Source organism: Mchenga conophoros, linkage group LG11 (assembly GCF_057382185.1).
Source record: "Mchenga conophoros isolate Kocher_MC1m ecotype Shallow Benthic linkage group LG11, M_conophoros_male_GT1.1, whole genome shotgun sequence".
Taxonomy (NCBI): domain Eukaryota; kingdom Metazoa; phylum Chordata; class Actinopteri; order Cichliformes; family Cichlidae; genus Mchenga; species Mchenga conophoros.
Window position 1 is genome coordinate 3,508,532 of NC_140536.1, and position 24,963 is coordinate 3,533,494.

A 24,963-nucleotide genomic window follows, 5' to 3' on the forward strand; every position below is an offset into this window, starting at 1 on the left:
CCAAGTGTACAGAAACATCTGTGCCGAGTATACCCAGATAGCAAGGAGACATTGAACAGATGTTGATTTTCCATCTGAACCATCAGGATTGAAATGTCAACACAAAACCAATGTTGAAACAACATTGAAATACTGATGAAACCTGACACTGACATTGAAATAACATTGATTCACTGTTGTTCTGTCATCGTTGATTGTTGATCTATTTATAGTTGACAAGGTGACAACAATCACGTTGAAAAACCATCGATTTATGGTTGAGCGGGAAATTAAAGCTGCTACCACTTGGACTATTCCGCAGCACCGCCTCTCACAGTGGTACATCCCTCCAGGTAACCATTGTCTTGTACAGTAGAGCGGGACATTAGATGTACTCTCATCGGAATTGACCGGAGAAGGTATCAGTTCATGCACTGCACTGGCCTGCACCACGGTTAGTATAAGGTAAGAATGAATGACTTTTGTTCTATTCGTTATTTCCACGGTTGCATTTGAATAACAGTAAAAAAAAGAAAAGAAAAGAAAAACCCAAAAAACTTGTTAATGTAAAGTTTCGGACAAAATGTGGGAGCCCGAAATTGTGTCTACTTTCATCTTACAATCCGGTGTTGTGCCAAAGTAGTTACCCCCGTCAAAAATTGTTTCCCCATTCACAGGAGCGCGCAAAGTAGGAGGAGCCACTTGCCCAGCTCCGTTCTGTACGCTACTTGTCACTGATCTGCAGTCGACGCAATAAAGAGTAAAAGCTGGAAAACAGCAGACTCGATGAATTTAATATTAGTTTCGTGACATTGTAATGTGCCGTGTGGAAGACAATTTACCTTAAACTGTACACTGAAATAACCTGCTGGGAATACTTTGTCTAGAAAAAGACTTTGATACTATAATACTGTAAAACCAGACGCGATCATGGAAACACGTCGCTCTCCAGTGAATTTACACTCGGTTTACACTTTGTAGCGAAGCTATCACGAAGGAGTTTATTTGCAAAATAAGTCACAGTATAACCAATAAGTAACTTTGGAGACGATTTCTTCTTCACAGCAAAAGTTATGGAGGGATACAAAATTTATCAGGCTGTGTGGCATCGGCTGCCAAAATGTGTGCCCCCCATCAATAATGCACCTTGGCGTTGCTATCACGAAAGAGTTTATTTGCAAAATAAATCACAGTATAACTAATAACTACAGTAACTTTGGAGACCATTTGCTTTTTTTAGATTTCTTAATTTAACATCTACATCTATATACGTAGATGTGTGTTCTCAACAATGTGTGCCATAAGAACACTAGCTGTGGACCTTTAGTGTCAACTATGTACAAGCGAAACAAATAAACACATCTTCTGGTGGTGGGCTTTTCACGCAGAGCTCGTGGAACCACCGCAAACACATCTCACACTGAATCTGTAAAAAAATAAATAATTACAAATCCCAATGTTAAAATTTCATTTATTGGAATTGATCATAACATTTAGCAGTCTTTCTTGATGTCATTACCCATTTGTTGTCAGTTGCATGGGTTTGTCAAGTCATCTGTTTGAAAAAGTGAAAAAAAAAATAGCACAGAGTATGCTACCTACTGCACTTATTACTTCATTCAAACAACTATATGGTTTGTTTCTACAGCCATCATGATGAAAATATTCATGATGTGAGAACACTGAATGGTGGAAAATGAGTTACCTGTCTCTAGGAGAGGAGTGGTGGCAATTTGCAGCCTGTGTGTGTTTATGGGCTTTTTTGTAGACGGAAAGTCTATTGACTCTTTTCGCAAGATCTTTTCAGCAAACTGAAAAAGAGATTCTAAGATGACTAAATAGGCTAATATCGTAAATGTTATTTTATAGTAATTTGTTTTCTGCGAATCAATTTCATTCTTTTATTGTGTAATTATCTTATATTCCTTTTCCTGTCATTAACATTTATTACAACACAACATTTCCAATATTCTCATATATATATGTATGTATTACTGTTAAGACTCGTACTTTCAATGCAAAGACTCCACATGAGGTAGCGTCCACTTGTTTTATGTTTGACTGTGTCACAAGTCCATCTTGAGACGTTGCATCATTTTTTTTTCGCATGAATGCCCTGAAAGACAAGTACAATAAAAACAAATAACATGTTTTAAAATTTTGGTGACACAAGGTGAACAGTATGGAGAGCTTAAGTGTCTGTTGAACATCAAGTTAGGAACACTGACCACACTGTTTTGTTAAAATCATTACTTTTTAAAAGTCTACAACGCATTTCTGTGAACAATTACTTGTGCTTTTTTCCCCCGTTTTGGCCCATGATATAGAAATCAATCACTTACACAGTACACTTTGAAGAGATGTGGAGGAGGAGCAAAGATGAAATTAACACATGTATAACCTATGTGAAATTATTTTAGACATTTGTCTTATGTTTTAGTGCTAAACCTCTGCAACACTTTATGCAACTACTAAACATTATTCTCCCCGTGCTATATTTTCTAATGTAAAAACATCATCTCATACAGACATCAGGTCCTCAAATAAACATTGAAACATGGGGAGACTTCTCTTTCAAGGCAAAATTAACCCATAACACCACAATATCAGAAGGCCAACACAAAAATTTAAACCTGTTGCTGCTAGTTTTTTAATTGTGAGTACTACCTGTAATTTTTTTTTTTGATTGACATCATACTTATAATTGTCATAATAAACACAAAAATAACAACAGCAACACAGAGTTTAAAAAAGGGTCAAAATAAATTTAAACATTTATCCTTACCTTGTTGATTCCAAACAATTTTGGATACCTTGTTTAGTTTCTCCTAGTGGATCAAGATACAGCGACTTCTTTTCTTGTGGGTAAATGACCTACAGTAAAATTATGTGGAGAATTACATGTAATAATTCATGACTTAAGATTATCTGCATGCCATGCATTTGTCTTATAAAACTGATTTGATGAATATTGTAAATGCAATTATTATTATTTTTACCACTAATGTCCAGTGATGATGTTCATTTACAGTTCCCAGAATGACTTCATGCTCCATGGGTTTGATCTTAAATTGAAACAAAAGAATAAAAATATTAACTTCAGACATTAAAAAACATGTTGTTTAGAGTCCTTTTTTATTAAAGCAATTTATGATATATTATGTATCATCCACTTATATAGTACTCTGCGACAGCCATGATTCACCCCTCATTTCTTTAACCTGTGCAAGAAGCTGCACTATCTTATATTTTTTACAAGTGGTTTTGCACATTACTTCCTCCAAGACTAATAAAGGTCTTTCTAAGGATTGTTTTTGGACATGGAGTTCATTTTCAATGCGATCCTTTACCATCTGCAGAATAATGTTTAATGCTTTCTTAAGCCTCTTTAACAGTGACGTATGAATCACTTCAGAATAAAAAGGTACCTATTAAAGAGATGAAGCAGTGTTGATGATTTCAAAAGAGATATTAGCCCAAATGTTTGCAAATCTCAAATCAAGCATTGATTGGAGTGTGTACTAAAAAAAAAAAAAAAAAAAAAAAAAAAAGGGGGAGGAAACCAGACAAGCAGAGAACAAAAGAACTGGCAAGTCTAATAAACTATCCACATCTACAAACCCCAGTCTCAATTCATTCTTTCTGCATGAGCTGTTATCCAATCTAAATCTGGATGTGGATATGATCTGAGATACTTAAACAATACACACAAGATTCTTTCTAGAGATACCTACCTTGAGTCTTGGAGCTTTTCTCTTCCAAATGGCAGTCATTGAAAATGAATCAATGAATGCTGCTTTTGCTGAATTATGATGATTGCGTTGTCTCTCCATGATCGCAAGATATGCATTAATAGACTGCGAATACAAAATGTAAACATTTTTTAACTGTTGTCAAGGAATAAAACACTGATAGTTGCATTGTTGTCAGTAAAGATCACTGTACCTCACTTTCAAACTCCATGTCCGGACCAATTTGTTGGATATCCCAGTAGAATAATTTGTAAGCACCAATTTTGGAGAGTAGAATGTGAGGACTCTTTCCAGCCCAGGCATCCATTATATCTTCAAAAAGTAATGAGAAAAAGAGATAAGTCAGCAGGACTAAATGTAAATCAAAATTTAAAATGCATAATTTCTTATGTAGTTGTCTGACAAAAGACGTGTTTCAGGGTAAATACTTTTAAGACTCTGATAAAATGGGCACATGGTTTAACATTGTATTTTGTAGAAAAAAAAAGAGCACTTAAATTTGCTTTTATTTGGGGGTAAAGTTATACTTACAATGTTCTATAAACAAATTTAAATTCATATTAATAAAAGAAAAGGAACACCTATTACAACAAATTTTTTAATTATGTTTAGTTGAAGCTACATGAATATATTTCAAAATACTCAGGCTCAAGGCTCGCACCTGTGGCCTTTACTATTACATAACCGTTTCTGGAAAAATGTTATTTTTCCCCACTAAAACTAGTTTTATTATCTTTATTCTATTTTTATATATTATCCTATTCTATAATTGCCGTTGTGGTCTGTGAGGCTGGGTCTGCTGTTGTGGTCTGTGAGGCTGGGTCTGCTGCTGTTTGGGATTCGGTTTGTAGAGCTGTAGCATGTTCTGGTGCTGTACACTGTAAACCCGAACAAGTTGACTGAACTTAAAACTTTTGTGGAAACTGATTACCTCAAAAGATTTAAGTACACAAACTCATATCTTCTAAGTATGGGGGTACTCAAAATTTGTATTTATTGTTAACCTAAAAATTTAAAATTATATTTTATATTTTATTAATTGAGCTTTACTCAAAGACTGTATACTTTAATTTCAATATTTTTGTCTTTCTTGTAGTTTATTATTTTGATGCAACACAATGCAATTATATTACAACCTAAACTCAAATTATCTGATGATTAATTAAAAGATATTTATGTTTCAATGTTTGAGTGTAGACTACTAAAAAAAAAAAAAAGTACGGAAATTCAGTTACTTTACATTTTGTTTATTTAACATTTTTTCATGAAAATTTAAAAACATCACAAATGTTTTTATAAAACAACTAACATGGACATCGGCACCATAAAGTGAGCATTATAAATTCTGTGTAGAACATTTATCTTTTTATAAAATCACAAAGGACGACATCAGTCTTAATTGCATCTTTCTCAAAATACACAAAAATGCAAAACAAAAAGTCAAATATTAATCACTTTTTTTTTTCAAATAGAAATGAAAAACAATTTTTTAAAATGGGTACAAAGACGATCAGCTTCCAAATAACCAGATAAGGCAGTCAAGTATAGGAAAATTAGGTAAACTGATGGAGTTAAATCCACCCAAAGCCTGTAGTAAACTTAAAGTGCTTCAAACAAAGTGCTCAGTAACAGAGTGCGTGTCCTAACAAACATTGCCTTATATTCCTTAAGAGCATGTAGGCAGGGGTTTCAGGGGTTTGCCGTCATCAAGCCCCATGAAGATATTTTGGACAAAGGCAAATGTGTGAACCAGCTTCCTGGGGTAGTCTAAATGCAGAGCATAGATCAAGCCAAACAATAAAGCAAATGCATCTGCAAATCTGGGAATATCATGCATCACCTAGTCGCCTTTCACCACAACAGCCATGCTTGAGGAAGTAAAATGGACTAGACTGGGAAGCGCTGTCGGTAACCACAGTGAGAAGGGCAACTGAAGTGTCAATGAGGGTCGACTCATCCAATGCGTCCGCCTGGAATAGACACAGTATCAATGGTAAATGGCCTGTATTTGTATAGCGCTTTACACATTCAGTCATCCAGACATTCACACCCGTTCACACACTGGTGATGGCAGCTGCAGTGTAGCCACAGCCACCCTGGGGCGCACTGACAGAGGCGAGGCTGCCGGACACTGGCACCAGCGGGCCCTCTGACCACCACCAGTAGGCAACGGGTGAAGTGTCTTGCCCAAGGACACAACGACCGAGACTGTCGGAGCCAGGGCTCGAACCGGCAACCTTCTGATTACAAGACAAACTGCCAGCTCTTGAGCCACGATTGCCCCAATTAAATAAGTAAGGTTGGTTTGAGAGAATGTGACAAGCATGACCTGTAATCTAGCAAAACATTCAGCAGTGTAGTGGGTTACTTTGTAACGAGTTAGGGTACTCTACTTTTTTTGAAAAATGTACATTAACGTGTTAGCTTCTTGCATTACATAATTTGTATTTTTGTTATTTTTCTAAAAAAAAATTTTTTATTTCATGACTTTATCTCAAAAAGAAACTAAATCTTGACTTCAGCCTGGTTTTTGGGCCACCTGCAGCATAGCCATAGTGCTGTGATACGCCTGTGCCCTGCTCCTGACCTGTGTGCATTTGTGTGTGAGGGTTTTCTAAAGAGAGGGTATTTTGTTTGTACAATTTGGTAGCTGCTAGGGTATTTGATGAAAGATTTTTAATTTTGTGATTATGCTTAGTTGTAGCTTCATTTAAAGGAAGAAGAGCTTGTGAATTGGAACCAACACAGGAAGAGAGATTGAAGCCATATGTGTAGAGGAATGCGGTGACATACGATACTACCTCCTGTTTTAACAGACAAGCTGGCGCTCTCCCCCTCTTTCTCTCCTTTTATGGGAATGTCTGAATTTCTATACATACAAAGTTACCTCCTTTTTCTGCAGATAAGCGAAAGGTTTTCTCCTTTTAAGGAAAATATTATCAGTTCCATACATGCCACTCCTACTGCTGTGGAAACTTGCTTGAAGTATAAATAAAGGATGTTCTGAATGCCCTGGGCGGTTTCTCTGTGTCACATGCGCATGTAAAAAAATAGATATCCGAGTTGTGAGTTTCTTTATCTTCTAACAATTTCTCCTCACATTTTCAAATTGTATTTAAAAAAAAATCCATAGCATTTTATCTTACTGGCAGAATTTAAGTAATGCAAAAATACACTTACATTACATGTCTAAAAGAATTCTGGGTCCTCCTCCCGCAGGTATACAGGAAGGGCACGAAGTACTGCAGTGCATTTCACGTTGATATCAGGCGCCTCCTAAAAAGGGAAAAGAAAAGTTCATTTAACGCAAAGTTTTCAGGTGTCATTCTTTGGGGAGAATACATGTTTATGAAACTGCATGACATCAGACTCCACTAAATTTTGGAGACTTTTCTTTTAAGATACAAGCTTTCTGTCTCTTGTGACAGAGAGTCTGTTTCTTAATCATTTGACAAAAACCCTACACAGTATTTTAAAATAGTATTCTCCAGATCAGAGCTGTAATCTATATAGAACATGGGGTTCAAAGCAAGGAAAAATTGTGTGTTTATCAGTGAAACTTTTAATTTGTGTTAATTTTATCATTATCAATATATGAAATCTTCACCTTAAGGGACTTAATGAATGGTTTCTTCTAAAAATTAGAAATGATTGAGTCATTTCACATCATATGAAAATATTAATTTTTAAAACAAATTTGGCCCTACAAAAATGGAAACTCAGTAACAAAGATAATGGAGATTCTCTAAACACGAGCGAATATCACAGTAAAATTGTTGATTGTGATTCACACATTGGATGTATCCTCAGTGATTTGGTACAATTATACAACATTTTATAAGAACTGAACAACTGATGAAACAACTTACTTATGTGACCACATATGAAGTGTTATAACTTACCACAAAAGGTGAACTGTGCCACTGACCCTTGGTAGATCTGCACATGATAAAAAAAAAAAAAAAAAAAAAAAAAAAAAAAAAAAAAGCGCATTATAAATACTAACACAGCTATTAATAATTAAACTGGTGGGGTACATTTAAGATGTTAATGTCACAAAATAAAATAGACTGGTAGAAAGAAGTACAAGGAAATGGTAATGGGGGGAGCCATGAAAATAGATCTTTTCAACATGATTCAGTGTGACAAAGCCAGGGCATGATTTAAAAAAAACAACAAAACAAAACAACAAAAAACAAAACAAACAGGTTGTCACAGTCCTGGGTCAGTGACCCAGTGTTTTGAGTTTCTTGTGCCTCAGTTTTTGTATTATGTTCTTAGTTCTCTTTGTTGTCCCAGCCTATTCTTTAGTGTAGTGTCTTAGTTTGGTGTTCTTGTACACTGAACAAAAATATAAACGCAACACCTTTGTTACTGCTCCCATTCCCCATGGGATGGACGTAGAGACCTAAAATTCATTCCAGATACACAATATAACCATCCCTCCCAAACAGTGGTCACAAATCAGTCCAAATGTGTGGTAGTGGGCACATCTGCTATATTGAGATAATCCATCCCACCTCACAGGTGTGCCACATCAGGATGCTGATCTGACATCATGAGTAGTGCACAGGTGTACCTCAGACTGCCCACAACAAAAGGCCACCCTGGAATGTGCAGTTTTTTGCACTATTGGGGGTCTGGGGACCCAGAACCGGTCAGTATCTGGTGCGACCACCATTTGCCTCATGCAGTGCAACACATCGTCGCATGGAGTCTATCAGATTGTCAATTGTGGCCTGTGGAATGTTGGTCCACTCCACTTCAATGGCTGTGCGAGGTTGTTGGATATTCGTGGGAACTGGTACACGCTGTCGTATACGCCGGTCAAGCACATCCCGAACATGCTCAATGGGTGACATGTCCGGTGAGTATGCTGGCCATGCAAGAACTGGGACATTCTCAGCTGCCATCTGCCCTGAACAATGTGAACCATGATTCATCCGTGAAGCGCACACCTCTCCAACGTGCCAGACGCCATCGATGTGAGCATTTGCCCACACAAGTCTGTTACGGCGACGAGCTGGAGTCAGGTCAAGACCCCGATGAGGACGACGGGCATGCAGTTGAGCGTCCCTGAGACGGTTTCTGACAGTTTGTGCAGAAATTGTTTGGTTGTGCAAACCAATTGTTCCAGCAGCTGTCTGGGTGGCTGGTCTCAGACGATCTTGGAGGTGAACCTGCTGGATGTGGAGGTCCTGGGCTGGTGTGGTTACACGAGGTCTGCGGTTGTGAGGCCGGTTGGATGTGCTGCCATATTCTCTGAAACGCCTGTGGAGACGGCTTATGGTTGAGAAATGAACATTCAATGCACGGGCGACAGATCTGGTTGACATTCCTGCTGTCAGCATGCCAATTGCACGCTCCCTCATTGCTTGTGGCATCTGTGGCATTTTGCTGTGAGACAAAACTGCACATTCCAGGGTGGCCTTTTGTTGTGGGCAGTCTGAGGTACACCTGTGCACTACTCATGATGTCAGATCAGCATCCTGATGTGGCACACCTGTGAGGTGGGATGGATTATCTCAATATGGCAGATGTGCCCACTACCACACATTTGGACTGATTTGTGACCACTGTTTGGGAGGGATGGTTATATTGTGTATCTGGAATGAATTTTAGGTCTCTACGTCCATCCCATGGGGAATGGGAGCAAAAACAAAAGTGTTGCGTTTATATTTTTGTTGAGTGTATTTTGTTTAGTTCTGAGTATTTGGTAGCTGCCCTCTGTGTTTCTTAGTTGCTCTGTCTCCCCTACTCTAGTTTGCATCTGTGCTAATTCCTGTTTTACTTTGAAGGTCTGTGTCTCATGTGAGTGTATCCTACTTTGCTCCCTTGTCTCGTCAGTTCTGATTTCTCCCAGCTGTGCTCTCCTTCTGTGTCTCATTCCCCTCGTTACTTCCCATTGTATTTAAACCCTGTGTTTCTCTGAGTCAGTGCTGTGTCGTCCCTCAAGCTGTGTGTTTCCTCGTGTGAGTTTATATTTTCCCAGTTTAGTTTTGTATGCTCGTTTTCTGTGAGCAGCAATTAAAGCTGTGATTTTGAGTTCATCCCCTGAGTCTGAGTCCTGCATTTTGGGTCCAACTCCTGCCTGCCGCACAGCGATTCATGACAGGTCTTTTAACCTAAAAATGTTTTAATGGCCATGAAGAAAGGTCTCTTCAATAGATCTTTCAACTCACCTGTGTTTACTGTCTCCACCTGAAATTAATTGCAGTCTGAATTTTTTTTTCTTCTGTCTTTTTGTCTTCGGTCTTCAGCCTTGGAAGAAAAAATAAAAATATTGAAAACCTTATTAGCACACTAAATATACAACACCTTGCTATATTTCAATTGTTTTAGATAGAAGTTGCCACTGCTAGCTGAGTCACTTTTGAATGATGCTAATGAGAAGAAAAAAAAACCTGCCGAACAATGAGGCTGCTGTTGTAAAAACGCCAACTTTCTTGCGTTGGCAAGGGGTCGTTAAAATATCACTAAGACCCTTTCTTTATGTGTGATTCTTCGTAAAACTGTGTTTTAATCGGTTAAAACTGACGACATAATCTATGTTTGAAAAAGAGCGCGAACAACAGCGAACAACTATTCACCACCTGGGTCTGTGCTTTTTAACACAACAGCGCATTCGAAAACAAGTTATTGGCTGCAACATATTAATATACTTGCTTTTTTACGGAAAAAACAAACATAACGAAGGTTCCGTTTTACTTACAAGTTTCTCCAAATGTGTTCTCCAGTCGCTCGAGAAGGGCAGCCATATTGAACAGAATTTTCTGTCAACATCGTTCAGGTTAGAGAGAAAACGTCATGACGTACACATGCGGAGCTCGGAAAAAAACATTTACTCAAAAATCATAATTAAGAAATCAATATTTACTCTTAACTTCTAAGCCATGTACAATTATAACTGTTTGAATCGTTAACCGAACAGAAAAGTTTTAAGTTGTTTTAACTTTGTGAGGAATTTCAATTGTTATATCCACAAACTTTATAAGTCAGGTAGACTGTTGGGGTTTACAGTGTAGCACTTGTGGCTGGTTCTGGTGGTTCGTTCTCTTTCTGTGCTGTTGCTCCTGACTCTGGATCTGATACCGTTATTGCTATACCTTGTGGAACTGGAGATGGATGTTGTGTTTGAACTGGTAGTGATGTAAGTGATGCCATTGATGCTGTAGCCTGTGTAGCTCTAGGAGGAGGTGGTGGTGGTGGTGCTACCGCCACTGGTGCTGCTGTAGCCTTTGAAGCTAGAGCAGATGCTGGTGCTGCTGCAGCTTGTGGTGCTGCTGGACCTGGTTGTGCTGTTAGTAATGTGGCTGCTGTTTTCTTTAAATCCCGGTGTGGCACTCTTGGCATGCTGTCTTTGCTTAACTTTAATTGGTCAATATTTACTTTTGGAATGATTGTCCCATTGGAATCCTGAAGATCTGCACTTTTACCTTGGATTGCTGCAATAATGTAAGGGCCTAAAAAGTTGGCTTCAAGTTCCCCCCCCTTTCCTCTGCTGGCTTCTTATTTAGCTCTTAAAACTTTGTCACCAACTTTGAAGACGACATCTCTCTTCATCATTTTTATTTTGCCCTTTGTTTTTTCCTGAGCTTTGACCTTGTTGTCCTTCACCAGTTCCAACAGCTTTTGAATGTCTTCTGACAGCTCCTCCTGCCCCACAATGTCTTCCACACTCTCATCAACCTTTGAATCAAAAGACATGTCTATCATTACTATAATTTGTGTAAGATACACAGATAATACATAAAAGAACTGAGAAATACAGTGAAAATTTACATTAAGTGTCTTTGGTAAGGTTTTAAGACAATGTATTTCTGGCAAAGCTTCAGTGTATCTTGGGATTGATTGGACATGAAGAAAACTGTTATTGAGGGGTGGAACAATCCATAAAAATATTCAGTGGTGTAGTGCTTTTATGGCAGTGAAACTGATCTGCCTGTGCCTCAAAAACTAAAAAGGTTTCGTTGTGTGGGATTTTCATGTAGTTTGTCACAGACAGAAAGACATACCATGAACTCTTCTGGGATTTCGGAAGGATAGCGAGCCTCTCTGCCAAACATTAGGTAATAAGGTGAGTATTTGGTGGTCACTTGTTTTTTTAGTTCTGAGTCCAAACATTACAGCATCCAGATACTCATCCCACATTTCTGGTTGGTCACCAACGACTTTACACAGGGCTCTGACAATGAAAGCACATAGAAGACATTCATATGAAAGATCATTTACATTTTTTAATAGTTTAATGTCATGCATTAATGTTTTGGTTGAAGGGAACCCCCATAAATGTATAACATGTACTCCAAGAATTTACCTCTGGATGGTGCCATTCATTTTCTCCACCAGCCCATTCGTTTGTGGGTGATAGGAGGAGCAGAGGCTTCTTTTAATTTTTAACAATCCGCAAACCCTTTTGTTGAGCTGCAAAAGAAAGTTATATACACTGGCTATAAGCACATTACAATAAGCAAATTTTATGAGACAGTTTGTCACTTCCCCGGCTGATTTTGACTTTGTGGCCATTTTGTAAAATAATCAATAAAAACTCATATGTATTGATGTCCATTGTTGGTTTCAGTAAGTTTTCCAATAAGGTCCATCCCAACCAGTTCAAATGGCTGAGAGACCTTAAAAACAAAATCATAGTTAAGTTAATAATACTGAAATTATACAGAATGCTAGTCTACTGTTATAATTTTTTCAAGTATATAATCAGTAGTTTTCTAAGCAATGAAAACATTGTGTGATTAAATGTGATTATTTGCTATGGTCGATGACTAACTTTATCGGAATGTATTCTGCTGGTTTTTTAATTGTTGCAGCACTTGCCTGGCAAAGTGCACACTGGGAAACCTAATCAAAAATAAAAGCAATTCAATAACAAACACAAGAGTTGATGATCAAGGTTTACATAATATTGCGGCTCCTCCAACCTATGGCCGCGGCAGGCTAAACATGAGGACACAGATGACGCACAACAATAAACACATAAAACACACTTCTGTACCATTTGCTCCTTTATTTCCACATGCAACGGTCCAATATACAAATCAGCACACGGGATTAACTATTAAACAAATGCACAGACTGCACAAACAAATAACTGCAACTCACCAATAACTGCACTAACTACTATGCCAAATTACAACTTGGCCTATGGCATCAATTAGTGCACAAATATACAAAAACCATCAAGTTACAGTCAAAATACATCAAAATCATTCAAGCTGCGTTTAAGCTGCGGTCAACAGAAAGTTTTGCCTCATGCTCACCCTACCTTTCTGCTCATCAACATCAGGTGCTGTGAACAGGTGAGTGCAACCACATTTATCATCTACCACACCCATGAGACACGCCCCACACCCGTGCACCAATACAGTGAGTCCATTTAAACCAACCCACTTAGTCAGAAGGGAACAACTCATGTGGCTCCTACACATAACTTATTTTGAGATACAGAAACATTGCTGTGTTCCTCTTAAAATAAGTTAGCTGTAGTCGAATTACATAGAGTTTGTTTTGGAGTACCCACCCAATTATTGATGTCGACTGACATCCCTGGCCAGTAGAACCGCTTTGAAATGGCTTCTCTTGTTTTTGTTTGCGCACAATGGGCCCCAGTAGGACTGGCATGAAAATCTGAAAAAATTGTGTTTGCTTCATCAGCCCCACAGACTACCGTTGTCTTTATGGTTTTGTCTGTGCCTTTGTAGCACCAGTAAAACAGCTGGTCCCCTAAACATAAACAAGAAAATAGAAAAGTTTATTATAGCTGTTTAAACCACGACAGGTCTATATGTGGTAAAAGTCATGACAATACATCTTGAATGTAATGAATCAATTATGTACGTGATATAATTTGGGGGTGACTATTGGACTGGTTCTCTATATTTATGACACTATGACTACTTCAGAAGCCAAAAAGATTATGCCACACACAAGACTGTATTACTGATACTAAAAAAAGTGATGGATGTGTAAAGTCATTATGACTAATGGCCTTCAGATATCATGGAGTTATTTTTAATGCAAATATCAATTCAAAGTAGTTTAATTTCCTGCTGTCAGTAATTTTCCACATATGTAATTTAAAGACATTGTGGGTACACCTGCGTAAAAGCGTGTGGCACATACCACTCCAAAAGTAATTACGACGTAATATATTGTAGTTAAGCTATAAAAGGACAAAAACAGTTCTTAGTTAACGCTGTCTACTTAATAGCAAACCTTAAAACTTTTACTTTAATAAACGCCCATGTGCCTATTAACGGGGGTTAACTAGGTCAAAGAGAGGTCAAGCTAATTAAATCGGTTAGTGCAAATTAAGACTACACATTATGCCATTGTATATGTGTTAATATATATGTATTGATGACATTTATAAACGCTACGAAGTTGCTGTTATTACCTTCAATGTCGTAAATAACAGCTTTTCTTCGGAGAAGAAATTTCTCTTTCTTCGTGAAAAGCGCTGGATACTCACCTTTCAGTTTATATGCAACCAAAATCTTGTACTCGTCTGTTTCCATCCTCTTGTGGTGTTTGTTATTTTCGAAAACAAATTGTAAAATAATCTTCTAGTTAGCTCAGAGGCACAACGTGAGCTAATTTGCATAATTGATGAGGAAAACCCATGTGACTGGAGATTTTGGAAAAATTTGACAATGTCGGAGTCGAGTAGGGCTACGAAAGGTTGGCCAAAACTAACTTGCAAAATTTTGAAAAGCCCTGTTACTTACAAGGACGATAAATATATATATTTAAATGTTGTTTTAAATGTTATTTATTTACAAAGAAAAAAAGCCAATGTGCATTATAGATTGGGGGGGCACACATTTTGGCAGCCGATGCCACACAGGCTGATAAATTTTGTATCCCTCCATAACTTTTGCTGTGAAGAAGAAATCGTCTCCAAAGTTACTGTACTTATTGGTTATACTGTGACTTATTTTGCAAATAAACTCCTTCGTGATAGCTTCGCTACAAAGTGTAAACCGAGTGTAAATTCACTGGAGAGCGACGTGTTTCCATGATCGCGTCGGGTTTTACAGTATTATAGTATCAAAGTCTTTTTCTAGACAAAGTATTCCCAGCAGGTTATTTCAGTGTACAGTTTAAGGTAAATTGTCTTCCACACGGCACATTACAATGTCACGAAACTAATATTAAATTCATCGAGTCTGCTGTTTTCCAGCTTTTACTCTTTATTGCGTCGACTGCAGATCAGTGACAAGTAGCGTACAGAACGGAGCTGGGCAAGTGGCTCCTCCTACTTTGCGCGCTCCTGTGAATGGGGAAACAATTTTTTACGGGGGTAACTACTTTGGCACAACACCGGCATAGTGTACAGGAACATCTGTGCCGAGTATAACCTGGAAGTCCCGAGGTCAAAATGGGAGATGCCCCCAAGGGTGGTGGAGAATGACCGAGCTAAGATCCTGTGGTTCAAGGTTCAAGGTTCTTTATTTGTCACATGCATAGTTATACAAGTATAACATACAGTGAAATGTAGCCTGACACGCTCCTCGACATGTGCAAAAATGGGGGGGGGGGGGGGGGGGGGTGTAGAGGAAGAACATTATATATATATATATATATATATATACATATAGTATATACACTGGGTGAATGTGCAGTAGTAGCAGCAAGCAGGTGAATTCTGTACATTAATATGAATAGACATCTGACTATTTTACAGGATAGACAATATAAACATATTTAAAGTTAAAGGAATTGAAATGTACATTGTGCCTTGGTTTAGTGTCTGGAAGAGAGTCCTGTCTCAGTCAATTATAGATGATGTGAGAGGGCGGGTGTGTGTGTTTAGGGCACGGATGGCTTGGGGATAGAAGCTCCTCTTGAGTCTCTCTGTCCTTGCCCGGAAGATGCGGAACCTTCTACCAGATTGCAGAAGTTGGAACAGTTTGTTGCCAGGATGGGACGGGTCCTTCAGTATCTGCGCTGCTCTAGTCCGGCATCTCCTGGTGTAGGTGTCCTGAAGCGGGGGGAGAGCAATCCTGCAGCAGCGTTCTGCTGTACGGATCACTCTCTGGAGAGCTGGGACTTCCAGATACAGACGGACAAAATGGTGGTGGCTAACCAACCGGACATAGTGGTGGTAGACAAACATGAGAAGACGGCCGTAGTGATCGATGTAGTGGTTCCCAATGACAGCAATATCAGGAAGAAGGAACACGAGAAGCTGGAGAAATACCAAGGGCTCACAGAAGAGCTCGAGAAGATGTGGAGGGTGAAGGTGACGGTGGTCCCAGTGGTAATCGGAGCACTAGGTGCGGTGACTCCCAAGCTAGGCGAGTGGCTCCAGCAGCTCCCGGGAACAACATCGGAGATCTCTGTCCAGAAGAGCGCAGTCCTGGGAACAGCTAAGATACTGCAGGACCCTCAAGCTCCCAGGCCTCTGGTAGAGGACCCGAGCTTGAAGGATAAACCGCCCGCAGGGGATTTATATATATATATATTGTACACAGTCCCCACCATTGCAACCTTACTATACTGGAGGGGTTCACTTGTCCCTGTGATCCTGGGAGCTGTTGGCTGGGGCAATTGCCCTTGGTAGGATTTCCCATGGCAAAGAGTGATTCAGAAAATCCCAATACTGTGGGAGATTCAGAATTCAGTGAACTTGCCCTGAAGGTGGAAACAACCCCAGGAGGGGAGCTCAAAGGTGAAAATCTTGTGGCCAGGAATTTATCCCTGGGACACAGCCTGAAGAAATTAATGGAAGCACCATACTTTGGGATCACTAACAGTGTAGACAGGCGTTGATTTCGGGTGCAGTGTGAGCAGGGCGGTAGCAAAAAAGGCAGACTCTTAGATGTAAAATGAAACCAGATATGTGGGGGAAATTTAGAACAGCAAACTTGCTTTTTAAGAGGGGAAGTGTTTGCCTTGCTCCAAGCAAGGGACTTTAAGTATCTTGGTCATGAACATTTGGAATGTGGAGCAAAAATTGGACAGGAAATTGGTTTTCAATCAGTAGTAATGTGGACATTGTACTGAACTGTTGTGGTAAAGGAAGCACTGAGCTGAAAGATGTTTTCAACATCCTAACCCCCACCTGTGGCAACAAAGTCTGGGCAATGAGCAAAAGAAAAGAATTGGCTGAAATAAGTTTCCTACATAGGGTGTCCGGGCTCAGACTCAGAGATAGGGTGGGGAGCTCACACATACGGAGGGATGTTGGAGTATAGCCACTTCTCCTGTGTGTTGAAAGGAGCCAGCTAAAAAAAAAAAACCTATGCAGACCTATGTGAAAAGGTAATTTTCCTCTTGTTGAGACAACGCGATTCTTTTGGTCCTGGTAGAGATCACGCTGATATGTTTCCATGTTTTACACAATCCTTTTATTACCCATTATTCTTACAGATCAGCACACTGCATTCCTATGCAGTCCTATGATAAAGACTGATCTAAAGAACTCCACACAACAGTTATAACCTCTGGTCTCCTCCCCCCTACAGTAAACACCCCCACAATGGAAATACACTAGTACAGTGTCCAAGGGTGCTGACACCCTGACCCCCACCTCCTTTTAAGGTAGTGTCCGTTTGCCCTTTGTCTGCCCCTCACCCTCAGTAACTCTTGCTTCATGCCCTGGGGGTGGGGGTTGATTGTCCTTCTGCCCTGCACCTCAGTTCTTTGTTCCCATCCCAGGCCTATTTTCTATTTTGTATCCTTACACCCATTACCACAATATTATAATGTTGCAAGCAATCACAACTATATTCTCTTTAACGTTGATGTACATTAAGGAATCTATTCTCAACAATCCCCCTTTTGATCTCTCAAATGAGAGATCACATCACACCTCTCCTTCATCCTAGGGCATAACTGGTTTCCTAAACCTGACCAGACCTGGTGTGAATGCTTTCCTCACTTCCGGAGATAAACTCTGTTTAACTGCTTGAGAAGGGTGGTGTGAAGTAGATAGCCTTCAACATCTATTCCCTCAGCCTTCTTTTTCCAGCGTGGGGTGAGTCTCTGCGTTCTTCCGTCTCTTCTTTCTTCAGTCTCAGGGGTAGACTACCCTGAGACCTTGCCACAGACCAGGGGATTATTCTGCCCCTGTGGTTGAGGTCTGGGTGTTCTCTGACTCGTCTGAGTCAGGGCTCGATTCCCCCTTTGGTGCTCAAGTTGCTCCTTCGACGACCTTCCTGGCTCCAGTGGTACCCGGCTTCGCCTTTGCCCTTCGGTCGAACAGCGTGCAATGTCCTGTCCACCAACTCAATTGGTCCTGTTCACCTCGGCTCCAACCACTTTCTTTTAATCACTTTCCGACGTACCCACCAGGCTTCCGACAGTGTGCTTCCTGCATCGAGCTGTGGTCTCTCCAACCCATGTGCCTCTTCAAAAGCTCTCATTCTGATCTCTGGAGGCAAAACTGGTCGCCCATCTGGTGCTCTTGAAGCCTTCTGTCCAGGTCTCAGTCTGCATCTTATGAATGATCTCCTTCCATCAGTTTGGTCACTGCACCTGTAATTAAAAATTAAAACTACCCCGGCAAACCCCTTTTGCCACATGGTCCTTGCCATGTGTCAATTCAAAACAATTAGAGATGCACAATAAAGTTGCGCATTGTCTCTTAAAAATTCCAGGGCTTCTCCCCTGGAGTAGCTTCACTCCAGGCCCTGTTGTAAGAAAAAAAACATTAGCCAGCGGTGTGTCCTGCTGTAAATCATGTGATTAGATCATATGATTAACCCTCTGCTGTGGAAAAAGTGATGTAGATGTTAGCGCAGCACATCTGTATGCACACTTTCTCACAGTGACCTCTGCACTGTAAACAATACAAGGTCATAAATAACACACCGCTGTTAAATTCACAGACACAGAAAGTGGCAATTAAAAGGTTAAGTCAGCACGGCCCCAAAGCCCATGCAACCTGTTGCTGTCATCTTTCTGCTCCTGTAAAAAGAAACATACATACATCCACCCTTTTGTCACTCTGGGTGGAGGTGCAATCTTGCATATTGATGTCAAGTCAGTCAAGTTTTTGTCAGTCCAGTCAGTCCCCGTGTTTATTGCTGATAGCAGAACCTCTTGTGTCGCATTAAATTTCTACTGCCAGCAATATGACGACATTTCAAAAAGAACAAAAAAAAGAATTTTAGAATGGATTACCTCGCGAAATCCTTTTAGGCAGGGACTACCTACTACTGGGGCGACCGTGGCTCAGGGGGTTGGGAAGCGTATCTGTAACCGTAAGGTCCCCGGGCTCTCTGTCCTGGTCGTTGTGTCCTTGGGCAAGACACTTTTCCCTACTGCCTACTGGTGTTGGCCAGAGGGGCCGATGGCGCGATATGGCAGCCTCGCTTCTGTCAGTCTGTCCCAGGGCAGCTGTGGCTACAACTGTAGCTTGCCTCCACCAGTGTGTGAATGTGAGAGTGAATGAATAGTGGCATTGTAAAGCGCTTTGGGTGCCTTGAAAAGTGCTATATAAAATCCAATCCATTATTATTATTATTATTACTCATTATCTGATTGCGTCCCGAATGAGTGACTTTCTCCAGAGCCCATTGTAAAGCGGAGAAGCTCAGCTTGCGATAATTTTCAAGAAAAAATTTAGTATAGCGCTTTCAGATCCAATCGTGCAGGCCTGCTTGAAAGAGAGAAAATTGTCAAACAAAACTTTCAGTGCACTGTTAAAAAATAAAAATACCAGAATAACCAAATATATAAAATCGTAGTCTTAGGACTTGTCCCAGAATATTCCTTCTCTAAAAGAATAAAACACACCAAATCTAATTGGCAGGTTCAACTTGGTAAGTAAAGAAAAATGCATCAGGCAATTAAATCCCCCAAACTTTTCCTAGTCATGCATTTTGTACTTATGTATGTCATTTTATTTACCTCTCCCCTTTTTTCTGAAACAAAACTTCTTTCGCTCCACCTTTTTGTTTCAGAAACACCTAAATAAAAATTTAAAAATCTCTATCATAGTCCGGCACAGCTAAATCCTAATGCTTGTGAGTTACCATAGGCAACCACACTGTGTTTTGTTAACCCCTTCTACAGGTACCCTCTTGTGATGTGTGCACTTCCTGTATGCTTTTGTGCTACCCCCAGTACATGTTGTGTGCATGTGAGGTGTTGCCTTTCCGTTTTGTCCAGCAGTGCACTTGCATACCTCAGTGCTTGTCTTCCTCCCCCTTTTGTGGTGGTCTGGACACTTTTTCAATTCTTCACTTCAAGGCAGTCGTTTGTCTCCCTGGATTCCTTAACCCAATTTGATTTCCCACACTAAAACAACAGCATTCCTCTGTTTCCTCACCTGCTCCTTCTTTCACTGTGGTCTCTTCTTCCCCAGCAGTCCAATGGCAGTTCTTCTTTTCAGCTTTGTCCTGTGTATTCTCCCACTGTCTCTTTCACTGCCATTTTGCTCCAAACATGGCAAATGTCAAACTCAGAAAGTCTCCTCAAAAGTCCTTCACCCACTGTGAAGTTGCAGCTTGCTGGAACCGCATCTCTCCATCCATGCAGTCGTGATGATGGATCTTCTCTTTCTCTCTCTGATGTCGTTTGCCCATAGCGCTGCTGGACCTCTCTGCTCAGGACTCTGCTGTTGTCTCTTGGACTGCTGTCCACTGTTAATGTTAACTGCACTCCGTGTCTTCAAGAAGAGATTAACTTCCTTGGAGCTTGCTTTTTCAGGATGAGGAAGGAAAGCTGCAAAACAATTCAGCCAAAACTCGGGCTGGGTGTTTCTATGATCTTTACCTATAATTTTCTTCCGACTGCTGCTTGTGGAGAATTGATCCAGGTCCATTTCCCCACCTGCAAGTGACACACTGAGACAACTTGATCATTCACTGTCCTGGTCCGGAGTCTGTGGACTCCGTGTTTATGTTTAAGTTTATTAGCATTCTGTGGTTTTGTTTATTTTGGGTTCTTTCTAATTATCCCTAGTGTTTTGTGTCCTCTGTGCCCTCGTGTTCCACATTTCAGGTTCCTATGTTCTGTCTCCCCAGTCTGTGTTACGTTTGCGTCTGTGTTAGAGTTCAGTTGGTGTGTTTCCTGTTTTATTTTGAAGGTCCGTGTCTCTTTTCAGTGTTTCTATAGTTTCACTTCCCCGTGTGTCGTAATGTCCAATTAATTCCAGCTGTGTCTCTCTCCTGTCTTAAAAACCCCAAAAGTACGATTTTAGTTGTTTTTGACTGAGAAAAACAAAACCCTCTTCATATTATTATTACTTATTTTCATCAACCACACTCATATTCTGTTTCTCTTTTGTGTCCACTAAGGGCAGCTGGTGACCTGCAGTATCACCCGCTCCCCCCAGTTGGAGACAATTCCCCTCTCACAATTCCACACTTTTTTTGTTTTGTTATTTTTTCTTTTTCATTTTTACCCTTTTTTTTTACCCCATTGTTTTACACCCGCACATCAACCTCTTAACTCACTTCTCCAACCTCTCTTTTCCTTTCTCCCCAACTGCTCTCATCTAGTTCTTGATCAAATTCTCCATATTATTACTATTACTGTTTTGTCATTAATCCCCTGTAATCCGCTCTGTCTCCTCTTTTGTCCCTCAAAGGAACACACACACACCTGCATTTTGGTCATCAGGTAGTTTAAACACACACCTACACAACTTTCCTTTGTCCTCAAAGGAGCACCCCCACACACACACCTTTTGTTCTTCAGATTCAGCCACACGCTACTGCACACTGTCCACAATCACACTTTGCAAACCTAAGTTTTCTTACAACACAAACTCACAACAAAGTAGAATTTAGGGAGGAATTTTAACCAATCTTCTCCCTCGGCCTCAAACCGTTTTAGTAGAATTCGGGGGTCCTGAATTTCCCAGGCCTCAAACCTAGCTCCAGAAACGTCGTCTGGGCCTATGAATTCGTCAACTCATAGGAGGGGCAGCCACATCCAAGGACAATGGAATTTAGAAAGTCCTGCTTTCCGGGACTCCAACCCTCACTTTTAGAGAAACCAGCTCTCTTCTACACACATCTCTTATCTAAATTTACGGACTTCTGCGTTCAGGACACTTTAGGGTGAAATTTAGCTTAATTTCCAATATGCAGATTCGATTAAACAGGTTCTGCTTACCTTGTTTTTTGTCGGCAATACCCTCAGTGTCCATTCCACTTCAGCCAAGGTCCAAATGGAGATCAACTACCAAGATCCGGGTCACTGGCACCAAATTGTTGAGACAACGCCGGTCTCTGCGATTCTTTTGGTCCTGGTAGAGATCACGCTGAGATGTTTCCATCTTTTACACAATCCTTTTATTACCCATTATTCTTACAGATGGAGATCAGCACACTGAATGCAGTCCTATGCTAAAGGCTGATCTAAAGAACTCCACACAACAGTTACAGTTATAACCTCTGGTCTCCTCCCCCCTACAGTAAACACCCCCACAATGGAAATACACTAGTACAGTGTCCAAGGGTGCTGACACCCTGACCCCCACCTCCTTTTAAGGTAGTGTCCGTTTGCCCTTTGTCTGCCCCTCACCCTCAGTAACTCTTGCTTCATGCCCTGGGGGTGGGGGTTGATTGTCCTTCTGCCCTGCACCTCAGTTCTTTGTTCCCATCCCAGGCCTATTTTCTATTTTGTATCCTTACACCCATTACCACAATATTATAATGTTGCAAGCAATCACAACTATATTCTCTTTAACGTTGATGTACATTAAGGAATCTATTCTTAACACTCTGTTGTTAAATCATGAATCAGCCACCTCTTTTGGAAAACTGAGCTCAGTTTCAGTAGCCACATCCACCCCTTGCTGTACCTCCAGAATCAAGAAATCACTTAAAAATAAGCTCTGACAAAATAAAGTAGGCTAAAAGATCCCAAAAAGCAACACAACATGTTTTAAAGACACAGATGAAAAACAAAGTCACTGACATCTATCAGCATGAGAAGAGTTAATTCTAAGAGCTAATTGTAAGACTTTGCACCTCCAGCAAACCACAGGGAGAGCCACTATCCACTTTGAACAGTGGTAAACCTTCCCGGGAGTGGACGGCCTAGCAAAAATAAGTTCAAGAGCACATAAATGACCCATCCAGGACTTCACAAAAAGGAGAACTGCGGGCCTCACTTGCCTCAGTTAAGGTCATTGTTCATGATTCTTGAATAAGAAAGAGACTGGGCACAAAAAGGCTTAGCTTACTAATATTTATAAGCAATCACATAAGCATATCACATAAGCCAGCCTGTGTTTGAGGAGGACTGTTTTTTGTCCTGGGTTTGTTGTGTTTTTTATGCCATGGTGTTACGAACTTGTATGTCCATGTGTTTGTTTGTGCAGGTGTTGTGTTTTTTCTATGTTAATTTAGCTGTGCCAGGGCCCTGTTCCGATTGGTGCGTGGATGGAGTGCTACAGCGGGAGAGGTCCTCGCGTTTCTCCTCATCACCCAGCAGTAGTCCTGTGGTAGCCGCTGGCTGCAGTATACGCTTGAAAGTTGTGGAAGTGGAGTGGGTAGGGGTGAGCTGCCATTTCTTTTGATCACCCGTTTTCTCCTGTTTTGAGTTAGTTAAGGAGGTCAGACTCTGTCTTTATTTTTGACTTTGTTTTGGTAAGGTCAGGGGTGCGGGATTTGTGTAGGTTTGTTTTGTTTATTGTTTTGGCCTTGGCTCACCCTGAAGTGTTGACACCCCCGTTTTGGTTCTCTTTATTCACAATGTAAATAAATCACCTCATATCTAACGGATTGGTTTCGTGTGACTGCTTGGGTCTTGGGGGGGAAGCGAGTGCCTCGCTCATGTTATGGCCTGGCCCTAGACGGGTCGTAACATGAATTGGGGGCTCGTCCTCTGCCTTTTTCTGTGGGTTTTCGCGTGTGTTTGGTCTGTTGGCGGTTTTCTTGGGTGTGGGGGTGGTAGGTGTGTGGACTTATGGAGTTTTCTTTGGATGATTTTGTTACTTTGCCTTCATGGGATAAAATAGTGAAGTGCAGGAAAGCGGATTTGCTTATTATTGCTAGTTGTTATGATATTCAAGTGTCCTATGGTGCCCGCAAAGCGGAGGTTAGCGACGCTTTGTGTGCAGAGCTGGTGGAGCGAGGCATCCTTCCTGCCCCGAAGGCAGCTGTAGAGAAGCCTGATGGCGGGGGTGTGAAGGTGGCTCCAGAGGCTGAGCCGGGGCCGGATGCCAAAGGGCCTGTTAACGTGCTACCAGCCGAGGCGGACTCTGATGCAGCCGAGGCGGACTCTGATGCTGCTGGGGCAAAGATTGAAGCAGCTGGGTCTGGTACGGCCGGGGAACCCCTGGCGGGGCGGTCTACGGAAGATCTCCGTTTGACCCTCCGTATAAGGGAGGTGGAAACCCGTGCTAAAGAGCTTGAGGTACAAGCAATGCACCTCCGTGTCAGAGCTTTGGAGCTGGAGCGAAAGCCCTCCACATCTGCCTCTAGTCATCCTAGTACGTCCACCGCTGTCCCAACAAGTTTTGACATCACTAGGCACGTTAAACTGGTTCCCCCGTTTCGTGAGGCAGAAGTGGATTCCTATTTTAACGCTTTTGAGCGTATAGCGGCCGCGTTAAGCTGGCCGAAGGAATTTTGGCCGCTGCTGTTGCAATGCAAACTGGTTGGCAAAGCCCAGGAGGTGTGTACCAGTTTATCAATTGAAGATAGCCTGGATTATGACATCATGAAGAAGACTGTGTTGCAGGCATATGAGCTCGTCCCAGAAGCCTACCGTCAAAGATTTAGGAAGTGTGATAAAGCCGCCAATCAGACATTTGTGGAGTTTGCCCGTGAAAAGAGTCGCTTGTTTGAACGATGGTTGCAGGCCAGTAAAGTAAAGGATCTCAAGGGGCTGAAAGAACTTCTTTTGTTAGAGGAATTCAAAAAATGTTTGCCGGACCAAGTAGTCATTTATCTGAATGAGCAAAAGGTGACCTCACTTGCTAAAGCGGCAGTGATGGCTGATGAGTTTACTCTCACCCACAAAACTATATTTTCGGCCGCTGTCTCACAGAATATCAGGGTGGGACAGGAAAGGAAGATAAAGTCACCAAAGATAGGACTGAAAGATAGACAGGAGGATGGTGTTAATCGCGACTGTTTTTATTGTCGCGAACCCGGACATCTGATCGCTGTCTGTCCTGCGCTCCGGAGGAAAGAGCAGCACAAAGGCTCTAAAAATCCAGCGGGCGTAGGTCTCATCAAAGTTGTCCCTTTGCCTAAATCGCATTCCACTCTCACCCGTGATTTGCACCATGCGGATGTGGAAATAG

General features: G+C 41.0%; 1 pseudogene; it reads right to left on the reverse strand.

The window, feature by feature from the left end:
- Positions 1-1,308: 1,308 nt before the first annotated feature.
- On the reverse strand, positions 1,309-4,038 carry LOC146563453 (sentrin-specific protease 2-like; annotated as a pseudogene).
- Positions 4,039-24,963: the final 20,925 nt, after the last annotated feature.